The 12,937-nt window shown below is 39.8% G+C and overlaps 1 long non-coding RNA gene across 2 annotated transcripts; it reads right to left on the bottom strand.

Annotated features, from left to right (window-relative positions):
• Positions 1-2,675: 2,675 nt before the first annotated feature.
• LOC149268123 (uncharacterized) lies at positions 2,676-12,310 on the bottom strand. 2 transcript variants are annotated; one of them, XR_016270833.1, is made up of 3 exons: positions 7,628-12,310; positions 4,398-4,489; positions 2,676-4,336 (listed from the first exon to the last, which is right to left on the bottom strand). It is a non-coding gene; the product is annotated as an uncharacterized LOC149268123 (long non-coding RNA). The 2 variants fall into 2 exon arrangements; XR_016270832.1 differs by having other exon boundaries at positions 2,676-4,489.
• Between the last annotated feature and the right edge of the window lie 627 nt (positions 12,311-12,937).

The following is a 12,937-nucleotide window of genomic DNA, read 5'->3' on the forward strand; positions in this document are numbered from 1 at the left end:
CTTTCGAATGTTAAGTCATTCAATGGGTTCGTACGCGGCCGATATGGAAACTTATGGCTTTACAGTTGCTATCTGGCCCCCAGCATGCAGCTCAGTGAATTCACGACGGTGCTCGACGAGCTTGCCGAGGATGCTAGGGGTCGGAAGGCCATTATAGCTGGAGATTTTTACTCCTGGGCGTTAGAATGGGGTAGCCTCACAACAAATGCCAGAGGTCGTATCCTACTGGAGATCTTCGCGACACTAGATGTTGCACTGCTCAACACTGGCCACGAGTACACCTTCAGTTGGGCGGGATACGGATCTGTTATCGACATTACTTTTGTCACTTCATCCCTCTTTCGGGGAGCAACATGGAGCCATTGCGATAGCTATACGGGCAGCGATCATACGGCACTTCTATTCACAATAGGTGAGCCACCTGCCAGGGCGTCAACCTTGTGGAGAGAGTCGTATCGGCTAGATACTTTTGACCCCGCGGTCTTTTCAGAGGCCATTCAGTCTCTGGGCACAATTGGTAATGCTGAGGCCAGAGCATGCCAAATGGTAGCCCAAATACAGTGTGCCTGCAATAGCAGCATGTTACGTCGCAAACAGTTCACGCGACAACATGAGCCTACGTATTGGTGGAATACGCAAATAGGTGACATTCGTCGCAAATGCATCCAGGCGAGAAGAAGCTACCAACGGGCTCGCGGTAGGTCAACGTTTTTTGAGAAACAATTAGCTTACCAGGCAGCTAGAAGACAGCTGAAGAAGGCCATTCGGGCAAGCAAAAGAGAATGCTTTTTAGAGTTGTGCGACTCAGCCGAATATGACCCTTGGGGCAGGGCATATAAGATAGTAGTTAAAAGACTATACGCAGATAGACAGGTGCAGCCTACGGATCGTCTGGAGCTTAAATAGATTGTGGAAACGCTCTTTCCAGAACGTCTAAGCTCCATTCACGCCCCTGGGTCCGAGTCTGCTGATCAAGGTTTAACGAACACTGAAATTGTTTTAGTCACTGAGGAAGAAATCATAGTAACTCTCCGGGGTCTTAGAACCAACACTGCTCCAGGGCCGGACGGGATCCCAAATCGTGCGCTAAAGCTAGCCCTCGCCTTGCACCCAAGTACGTTCGCCGAATTATTTAACGAATGCCTGATCCAAGAGACGTTCCCGGCAAAATGGAAAGCCCAGAATCTGGTATTGCTACCCAAGGCTGGCAAACCACTAGATGAGCCATCTTCGTACAGACCGATCTGTCTCTTAGACACCATGGGAAAGGTGTTTGAGAAACTGATCTGCTCTAGGCTGGAGACTGCGATTGCAAGCGCCGGAGGCCTGTCACCAAACCAATTTGGATTCCGGAAGGCCCGGTCAACAACGGACTCGCTTAACAAAGTTGTCGGTCTCGCCACTTCCGCTATTCAAGGCACCAGATGGAGGCACGGGACGAAGGAATACTGCATCATCGCGACCCTGGATGTAAAGAATGCCTTCAACACAGCTAGTTGGGATATGATACTGAATGCGCTGTCACAATATAATATCCCTAAATATCTAAGAGAGATAATAAAGAGCTACTTCAGAGGAAGAACACTGGTATACAACACGAGTGAGGGTCCCCAAACTCATACAGTGTCAGCTGGAGTACCCCAAGGCTCAGTGCTGGGGCCTCTCCTATGGAACATCATGTACGACGGCGTACTGCGCTTGGAACTACCAGCAGGCGCGCACACCATTGGCTTTGCTGATGATGTAGCTGTCGTAGCCATAGAAAAGGAGCTCAAAGATACAGAGGATATGTGAAGCGAAAGTATCAATCGCATACGAAGCTGGTTGACAGGAGCTGGGCTCGAGCTTGCGGCACACAAGACCGAAGTTGTACTAGTCAGCTGTCGCAAAAGAGTGGAAACTGCCAATATAAAGATCGGCAGCGTCACCATTGCGTCAAAGAGGGCGATAAGATATCTTGGTGTCATGATAGACACAAGATTAACTTTCCGCGAGCACTTAGAATATGTGCATAAAAAGGCAGCTGATTCTTGTAGAGCTCTCTCGAGAATCATGCTTAACACGCGGGGACCTAAACAGCAACGACGTCTCCTTCTAGTGAGCGTCATTAGGTCCGTCATCCTCTATGCTGCGCCAATATTGGCAAGAGCGATGGCAACGCCGAGCTACAGCCGGGGCATTTGCGCGATCTACAGACTGAGCGCAATCAGAGTCAGCTGTGCTTTCAGGACTATCTCCGATGACGCGGCGCTCGTCATAGCTGGAGTATTTGGTCGCCGAAGCCGTGGAGCGGAATTTGCACGAGTCTGCGCGACTCAACGCTATCAGGGCGAACAGCATTGCACGATGGCAAAGAAAGTGGAATAGCTCAGCTCCCGGAGCTTGAACCCTGGGTCAACCGTAAACACGGCGAGGTAAACTTCTACCTTACACAGATCCTCTCTGGACATGGAGGGCATGTGGAAGACGCCAACCACATTCTTTTCGAATGTGGACGGTTCCTGAAGGAGAGGCGTCGTCTGGAAGAGGCAGTGGGCCGCTCCATCAACGCCATGCTGGAATCGGAGGAAGCTTGGGAACTAACAAGCACCTTCGCGGCCACAGTGATGATGGATCTCCGCAGAGTCGAGCGAATGAGAAGACGAGCTGTCCCAGGCTAAGGTAGCGCACAGTGCTTGCGAAGCAATGCTTTACGGCCGTCCCGCAAGCATCGCGCACTATCCTAGCCACCACGCAACTTGCAACTTGTATTATAAAGATTGTCAATCAACGAATATAAAACAAGTAAGAAAACTCTAGTCGAGAGTGCTCGACTAGATACTACCCTGAACCCAACAAATAACAAGTAAGAAAGCTCTAGTCGAGACTGCTCGACTACGAGATCCCCTGAACCCTTGGAGCAATAAAAATTTCAATAATTTTTCGCGTCTTTCAGCTTAAACAAGAAACACGCACACACACACACGCACGTACGCACACACAGACATACATACACACACACGCATACAGACACAAACGCATACACACACTTACATACACCCACACATACACATACACAAACACATACACACACATACACAAACACATGCACACACAAGCACCCACGCATAAACACGCATGGGCTGCAGTGTGCGCTTACTATGAGAACTTAATTGCTTAATAACTTTTTTCGTGGACGTACGATCTTCATGAAACTTTCAGATTATGATTATGATTATGTAATTGCCAAAGCACAAGTCTTTAGTATTTGAAATACGCCTTTTACAAAGGGGATGGTGAGGGGGTGAATTTAGAGGTGGGGGTACATTTTAACAAAAACCGAAATTGTATAAATCGCATATAAGCATACATTAAAAATTTGGAGACTCTAGCAATAAAGGTGTAGAAGATATAATTTTATAACTGGTTTTCGATAAGGTTTTTTATCGATAAAAAAAGATCGGGATGAGTTATCGATTTTTAATGATAAATGCGCGCTGTAATTACGGACATTTATATATATATATATATATATATATATATATATATATATATATATATTTATATATATATATATATTTGTGGGGATTGCCACGCTTCTTTCTGCCTGTTACATACATTTCAACAAAACCATTATACCCTGATTTCCCATTTTCAATGGGTTCAGGGTAGAGGTGGGCACGGGCCGGGTTTTATCGGGTACCCGTGGGTATTGACTGAAAAATCGAGTTGGGTGCGGGCGGGTGCGGGTTACGCCTCTCGACCCGAAAAAATCATATTTTGGAGACCGTCAAAAGCATGATGGTTAAAAGTTATGATATGCAAAATGATTCAATTGAGGACGCGAGAATTCAAAACTCTCCGACAAATTTGAATCTTGAATTTCTAGAGTTTTTGACTTAGAAATTGATAAATATTATGCCACACGCTATAGTTCAAAATTGTCAATCTTAGATTTTTGGCAGGAGGCAACGGACCTTAAATTGTGGCAAAAAATATTTTATGTATTCCGGTAAGCTGTGCAACCAGCGAGCGAGTATTCTCCTCTTCTGGAAAAATTTTGAATGAAAGGCGAACAAGGCTATTAAGCGCAAATCTTGATATGCTCTTTTTTTTTATATAAAAACATTTAATATAACTGTAACTAATATTGTAATTTTTAAGAATTAAATTGTTGATATTTTTGAGAACAAAAAATTTGTTGTAATTTTTGAGAATTCATTTTTTTAAGTGTTTCGGGCGGGCGGGTTGGTTGCGTGTATGAAAATTTCTTTTGCTTTCGGGTACGGATTAAATTTTGAACTTTAGACCGTGGGCGGATCGGGCCGGGTGCAAAAATGTCGGCCCCTGCCCACCTCTAGTTCAGGGTATAAAATAACAATAATAAAATTTTGAAGGGATCATAATAGCTCACTTACCACTCTCTGCAGAACTAACCCAATTTATTTATTTTATTAGAAGATATTTGTCAAAAAGTATCCAGAGTACAATGGGCAATGCCAAAAAAAAACTGGAACAAAATGAATTGTAAAATTTTACTAATGTTTAATATGGAATAGATATAAAACTACTCTACTGCATTTAAAGCTATTTTTATACGCTGAACCCATTTTCAATCTCCTACATCTTTAAAGCTAGTCTCCAAATTGTTATTGTATACTTATATGCATTTTGTACAATTTCGGTTTTAGTTAAAATTTACCCTCCACCCCTATATTCACGCCCTCACCCACACATTTGTAAAAAACGTATTTCAAATATTGGGTAGTCTAAAAAGTTTTTTCGTATTTTGCCAATAGATGTCGTTGGCGTCATATATCTCCAGTGCTACAAATCACATGATGTGCACATTATGGTGTTCGATTGGTAGCACTTTAAGCTTCGATTGCCAAAAAAAAAAAATGTAATTCAAAGAATTTGAAAAAAGTTACAGCTGTTCAAAAATGAGTAAAAATAATGATGAAATTCGCTATATTTTGAAATTTTTGTATAAAAAAGGGAAGAATGCCACGCAAGCCACTAATGAAATTTATGATGTTTACGGTGACGATGCTCTATCAGTTCGTGTAGCACAACAATGGTTCGCTCGCTTCCGTTCTGAAAATTTCGATGTGAAAGATGCACCTCGCTCTGGTCGACCAATCTTTGAAAAAGTCGATGAAATTATGGAAAGGATTGACCAAGACCGTCACATAAGCAGCTATGACATCGCAAATGAACTAAACATTCATCATCAAACGGTTCTGAACCATTTAGAAAAGGCTGGCTACAAAAAAAAGCTCGATGTATGGATACCACATGAATTGTCTGTGAAAAATTTATTGGACAGAATTAACATTTGCGATTCTTTGCTGAAACGAAATGAAATCGAACCATTTCTGAAGAGAATGGTAACAGGAGACGAAAAATGGATCAAATACGACAATAATGTGCGAAAAAGATCATGGTGCAAGAGTGGTGAAGCTCAACAAATGGTCGCAAAGCCAGGATTGACGGCTCGAAAGGTAATGCTGTGTGTTTGGTGGGATTGGAAAGGAATAATCCACTATGAGCTGCTTCAGCCTGGTCAAACGAATGATTCGACACTTTACTGTGGACAACTGATGAGATTGAAGCAAGCAATCGAAAAAAAACGGCCAGAACTGATCAAAAGAAAGGGCATCGTATTCCATCAGGACAACGCCTGACCGTACACATCTTTGATGACCTGGCAAAAACTGAGAGAGCTTGGCTGGGAAGTTTTGATGTATCCACCATATAGCCCTGACCTTGCACCTTCGGACTACCATTTATTTCGGTCAATGCAGAACTCCCTTAATGGAGTAAAGTTGGCTTCAAGAGAAGCCTGTGAAAATTACTTGGAGCAGTTTTTCAAAGAGAAACCACGAATGTTTTACACGAATGGAATTATGTCTCTAGTGGAAAAATGGCAAAAGGTGGCCGACCAAAATGGTGCATATTTGATTTAATAAAGTTTATTATAAATATTAAAAAATATGATTTGAAGTTTCACTACAAATACGAAAAGACTTTTTAGACTACCCAATACTAGAGTGCTTTGCTTTGTTTTTTGGCAAATGCATGCCTATCCATATTATTATCATAATCTGAAAGTTTCATGAAGGAAGTACATCTACAAGAAACGTTATTAAGCAATTAAGTTCTCATAGTACGCACACACGTGTTTTGCAGTGTGTGCTTGTGTACGTGTATGTGTATGCGCGTGTGTATGTGTGTGCGTATGTGTTTGTGTGTGTGTGTGTGCGTGTTTCTTGTGTAAGCAGAAGGACGCGAAAAATTATTGAAATCGTTATTGCTTGAAGGGTTCAGGGCATCTCGTAGTCGAGCAGTCTCGAATAGACCTTTTTTACTTGTTATACTCTGAACCCATCGAAAATGGAAAATCAGGGTATAATGGTTTTGTGAAAAGTATGTAACAGGCAGAAAGAATCATCGCAGACCCCATGAAGTCTATATATTCTTGATTAGGGCGATGAGCAGAGTCGATAAAGCCCTGTCCGTCTGTCCGTCCGAATGAACGTCAACATCCCGGAAGTTATAAGAGCTGGAGAGCTAAAGAGCCAAGAGTAAGGACAATATCAATAACACGAATGTCAAACCTAAGGTATTGCTGCGCTTTGAAGGAACACAACAAACCCGTGGTCACGGTCAATAAGGGCTTTGCACGCGGTCTCAAGCCAGATATTATCTTAGCCGGATTTCTTCACGAAAACGTTCTTATGTTTGCGCTGAAATTTAAGAATCGTATGCTGCCAGAATTGATAACTGCAACAGAGTTGAACCTGAGTGTGCGGAGTCTAATTCAATATTACATGGCCGATCTGCATTATCGCCACAAAGACTAACCTGACAAGAATGGGTAATTTTTTTTTGTTGCCTATTCTATATTTCCCTAAATTGACTTACGCCTACTATTACAATTTTCTTTGTGGCACTAATATTATGTTTCTAATCGATATATTTGATAGATAATAATCAATAGATAATTAAAATTAATTATATAAAATAAAAAAAAAAAATTTAACGCTCAAAGTTGAGGGTTGTAAGGGAGAATATGGGGTTTATTGTGTATAAGGGAGATATATTAGGTTTATAGTGTGTACGGGAGATAAATCAAAGAAGTTGATAGCAAGCACATACAATTAAGAAAACCACTCTCATCACCCCATGTACATCACTGTAAATACGTAAATACAATACACAGTACTATATACATAAACATATGTAAATACAACTCTAGAGCTGAAGGCCTCTGCTGCCATAGCCATGCATTAAGCTAGCCTATAATTTTATTATTAATAAGTTAGGTCTTAAATAAATACATAAACAAAGTTCATATGGTAGTTTATAACTTTAATTGCAAATTTTAAATAGCGGATCGAGCATGCGCAATCCTGGCGGTCGACAGTGATACTTTGCACAGCGCGCTGCAGCGTGGTGAAAGCTAGCAAGAGCAAAGAGCGCCCGCTATGGAGAAGTTGCATTGCCGACGCCGAGGGGGATTGCCTCAAGGCAACAAAAAAAATGTTTTGAATTAGCTGGGTTTATTTTTTGGCCATGAGTGTCAAAGATGATAAGCAACTTAGCTTAAGACAACTATTATTTTGTCAATCTTGACTGTACTTACATTTGCTGCTTTCTTGTGTGAATCTTTGTAAGCAGAGCGAAAATTTAGTCGGTACCAAAGCCCCCGGTGGCGAAGAGGGAGGACGAATGTCAAGCCCAAGGTATTGCTGCGCTTTGAAGGAACACAACAAACCCGTGGTCACGGTCAATAAGGGCTTTGCACGCGGTCTCAAGACAGATGTTATCTTAGCCGGATTTCTTCACGAAAACGTTCTTATGTTTGCGCTGAATTGATAACTGCAACAGAGTTGAACCTGAGTGTGCGGAGTCTAATTCAATATTACATGACCAATCTGCATTATCGTCACAAAGACTTACCTGACAAGAATGTGTAATTTGTTTATTTTTGTTTTTTGCCTATTTTAATTTATTTTATTCTATGTTGCCCTAAATTGACTTACGCCTACTATTACAATTTTTCTTGTGGCTATCTGTTACTAATATTGCTTCTAATCGATATACTCGATAGATAATAATCAATAGACAATAAGAGTTGTCATCTTTATTTTTAAGATTTGCGCATTATCACTAACCAAATATTATGGTTAGTGGCATTATAATACTGACTTACACATGTCGTGATTAATAAATATTGTATACATATTATAAACCTAATCAAAACTTAAAGGGCTATTCAAAATTTTTTTTGTTAACCCAGTTCCCTTATAACAAAAATCGAAATTGTATAAAATTCAGACAAGACAAGTGTCGCTTTAGCTCACTATTAGGCCTGGAGACTTCAGACTTACTGTGTATATACATTTGATGAATACACACATTTTGTAATTCACAGATTTTGGATTATTCCAAGTACTAGAGACTTGTGCTTTGGAATGTACACACATTTACACATAATGATTACGTTCTGAGAGTTTCATTAAGAGTGTACATCTACAAAAGAAATTATTCAACAAATAAATTCTCATATTATTGTCCATATTGCACCGCAGCCCAAGCGCAGTCGCTGCTTACTGCACAGTTAGCAGAGCGCGAGTTACCAATACTCTTTCCCTTGACGCCCTAGAAGAAGAAACAAAACAGCGGCGACAACAGTAACAGGGGCAGCAGCAGCAACAGCAGCGGCAACAGCGGCAGCAGCATAAAAATATGTACAATTACAACAGAGACTCAAAAAATAAAATCACATAAGCAGTGAGAACTCAACATTTAAACTAACCAGGTGTTCTTTTTTTAAACCACACTAACATATACATATACACACGTTTACTTATTATTAGCTTATAATAGCTAAAAGAGAACATACTGGTAATTCGCGCGCTTATGTACTTGCTGAGGTTAATTCGCATCTTTAAGAAATGCCCTTTGGGCAGGTCTATGAAATTCCAACGGAGCCTTTTTTATGACCTGTAGCATCTTTTCTAAGGGTCAGTAGGTAGCGAGAATATCTTGAATGCACGCCCCTTTAGTTCGGTTTTTTTATACCCTTTACCCAATTATACTGTTATTGACTGTTGCGTTTATGAATGAAATATGTACATATTCATATTCATTGACTGTTACGGCAGATAGGTTTATAGCCCTTTACTATACGTTAATAAGCGCTTTTTGTCAAACGGATGATAGGGTTAGGTTCTTAGGGACCGATATTTGACCTAAAAAAAATCGTTGACCGATTTACGCTATTTAATACCAGCTTCATTCACTCCTCTTTAGTAATAATTAAACTGTGAACAAGTGAACAACGCGAAAATTGTAGCCCGTAAAGAAAAGTGAATGTGATTCTTTTTCAGCTGTCTACATTGTGAAAAGTTCTTTTCGGATATCAATTAGTGTGTTGTGTGCGTTTACGTGTTTAACAATTACTACATTGAATGTAAGTCAACTTTTGAAAGAATATATAAACTAACTTTTATCATATTTTCAAAATAGTCTTTTTTAAGACTTTGTAGTCTAATTATTATTTTACACTTATTATTGAAAAGAAAAGAAAACTAACAAGCTCTTAAATAATTTGTTGTATTTTACCCACTTAGATTATTTACTTTTAAGCTATATTTACTATTTATTTTTTTATATTTATAACATAGGAACTTTTAATTAATTGAATTTGACTTACTTATTTTACCTACTTTGAAACTCTATTTACTATATTCTTTAATATAAATTTGTAACGATGCCAAGAGCTAGGAGAATTTCAGCTGCAGCCAGATCAGAGAGGATAAGAGCTAGAAATTAATTGAATAGGTCAAATGCAGATAATTTAGATAGAGAAAGGGAATATAACACACTTTCGCAAAGGGAGAGTAAGGGAAACTTAGCATATCATCAAGCTGAGCAGGTTAACGATAGTGAACGTCGTTATACTCGTAGGAATAATTTAAGGGTTAGAAACTTGGAGCAGACAGAAAACACTGATAATCGTGCCATGCATCGATTAGATTTGCAAACTAGAGAACAAGAACAACAAAGCCAATACTTCGCGTCGAGCGAGACGTAGGCAAGATCCTGACTATAGGGCGATAGAACAAATTGCCGATACTTCGCGTCAAGCGAGACGCAGGCAAAATCCTGTATACATTACACAACACTGCCCTACACTCTCAAAACAGACAAAATTCTGGTCGAAGACTTTTAGAAAGGTCAAGGGACAGGCTGTTACGGTCTCGTGCTAGACATAACGCTACTCGGCGACTTATAGAGATATTTTATGCCAATAGAATCGTGTCCCAAGGTGTTAGACAGTTTAGAAATATAATAGAACTATTGTCCGGCCTGAGCTTAGAAAATGATAGAAGAGGCTGTAGGAGTGCTTACGTAAGCATAGCGCAAATCAAGGTATTTCTGCTTCAATGAGGACCATTTAAATAATTTAATTCGCCACTATGATGGCTATAGGGTATTAAAGGGTATTAGAACATCTCCTGCTCATTGGGAAGCGGAAAAAAAGAAAGTTATGGCGATGATAAGGCAGTTTGGCCTACCAACATTTTTCATAATTTTTTCAGCAGCTGAGACGAGATGGACAGAACTGCTAGTTTTATTGTCTAAAAATTTAGAGAGTTTAATAATAACAGAAGAGCAAGCAACTAATTTAAGTTTTGACGATGAAGCTCGTCTTATTAGGTCCGACCCGGTTACTTGCGCTAGATATTTTGATTTTCGCTATAGGCAGATTTTAAAATTAATGAAAATGGAGGGTGGTATTTTCGGTCGCCACTACGTCATTAGGTTTTACTGGCCGGTTGAGTTTCAGCAGAGAGGCTCTCCCCATATTCATGGAATATTTTAGATGAAAGATGCCCCAAAGTTTGAATTGACTGATGAGTTAAGCATTCCTTCAGTAAAGAGTTTTATTGATCAGTTTATTACAACTGAAATGAATAACCCAGATGTGGCTCCATTTTTGAAATACCAAATCCACAATCACGAGCATTCATGTAGGCGCGAAGTTAGATCGCAAAGATGCCCCAAACTGAAATTCTTTTTTCATTAGAGGAAAACAATTCAAATTTGTAAGTGCATCGCAAAAATTTCGAAAAAGTCCAGTCTATATTAAAATATCCATTTGATCGAAAAAGCTAAACGCATATAATAGTACCTTGCTTCTATTACAACGAGCAAATATTGACATTAAATTTATATTAGACCCCTACGCCTGCAGCAGCTATGTTGAAAATTATATTAACAAGTCCTAGAGGGGTATTTTCAAATTGTTGCGTGAAACATCAGTGAGATTAGTAGGGGAAATGTGACTATCAAACAAAAGTTGCAGCACATAGGTCATAAGTTTATTTTCGGGGACTGAAATATCGGCCCAAGAAGTTGTTTACTGCTGTTTGGGTAAGCATTTATCCGAAAGCAGTAACGCTGAAATCTATATTAATACTTTGCTACCAGAACATTGGGTTAGAATACTGTGAGGCGGCTCGCCGATCACCGCCTCACAAGATTAATCGATAAGCAGAAATAGGTTTTAAGTTAAATTAATGAACACGAAATATGAAGTATTAAATTTATATAAAATAGGTTTTGAGTTAATGAATACGAAATATGAAGCATAAGTTTGATTTATATAAAATTAGGCAATAAGCGAAAATGGATTTGGAATTTGTGTTGAATTAATTAAATGTTGAATTGGATTTATAGATTTGTTAAGTTTAGTTCGTTAAGGTTAAGGCTAAGATTTAGGTGTAGTAATTAGAGTTTAAGTTAATCAATTAAGCAGCCCTAGTGTTTATTTAAACTTATATTTGAAAAGGCCGCCCAAAGCGCTGATGATTTATCGGCGATCGGCGGCACAACCCTGAGTGGAGAGTTTTGAGTGGAGAGTTGCGTCGCCGATGCCGCGCGCTTTGGGCGAGCGAGAGTCAGTCGAGGTTAAGCAGCAAAGGTCGTCGGACGACAAAGAGTCAAGGTTAAGCAGCAAAGGTCGTCGGACGACAAAGAATGGGCGTTGAGCAGCAAAGACCGTCGGACGCCGAAGAGTGGTGAAATGAAATTGTGCGAGTAGTTTCTTTGAAGAGTGGTTAGATTAATTGACGTGTGAAAATAAAGGCAATTTGACAACAGAAACAGAAGAAATTGCTTTATTGAGGAAAGCGGCGGAGGCAGATACGGAAGGTCGATACAGGATCTGACGGCGGGCGGACGACAGCGAGCGGAGAATTCGATTGCGTAAAGGTGCACGTCAGTGGTGATTTCTTATTAATTTCCCCTCTTTCCCTATTCCCGGCAATATTACTAAAACATCCCCCCCCCCCCCCTTGCTCTTGAAAATGTAGCTTAGGACGAAAATGAGGAAACTTTAGAAAATCAAGTCGTGGACGACAGATTTAGGGATTGCCCGAAATTAATCCACAATTAAATGCTCTAAACATTAATGAAGGTGATGAAAGTACAGACTTAGGAGATAATAATGTACGGGTCATTAAACTTCCACCTTTATTTTCGCCTGAAGAACTGGCCGATATTGTCAGGTCGCTTAACTTGAAGCACAGGACATATTTTATCCATGTTTTGCACAATGCCAAAAACAATTCTGTGTTTTATGAATTTGTTGGTGGTGCAGGTGTCAGAAAAATTCGGCTTATATAAGCTATATATTAGTCATTATCAGTAATGTACAATAGCAAGCCAGCCAATCATCCAACAATTAAGATTTTACTGTGTGCCCCCACAGGAAAAGCTGAGTTTGAGATAGGCGGATCAACTTTGCATTCCATGTTTTCACTTCCAATTAATCAATCTGGTTCAAGTTTAAGACCCCTAAGTCGCGATCTAGTGAACACATTACAATCAAGGTTGATAGACCTCAAAATTATTATTATTGATGAAATTTCAATGGTGGGGT

This window comes from Drosophila arizonae, chromosome X (genome assembly GCF_054131065.1).
Source record: "Drosophila arizonae isolate 15081-1271.41 chromosome X, UAZ_ARI_1.0, whole genome shotgun sequence".
NCBI classification, from domain to species: Eukaryota; Metazoa; Arthropoda; class Insecta; order Diptera; family Drosophilidae; genus Drosophila; species Drosophila arizonae.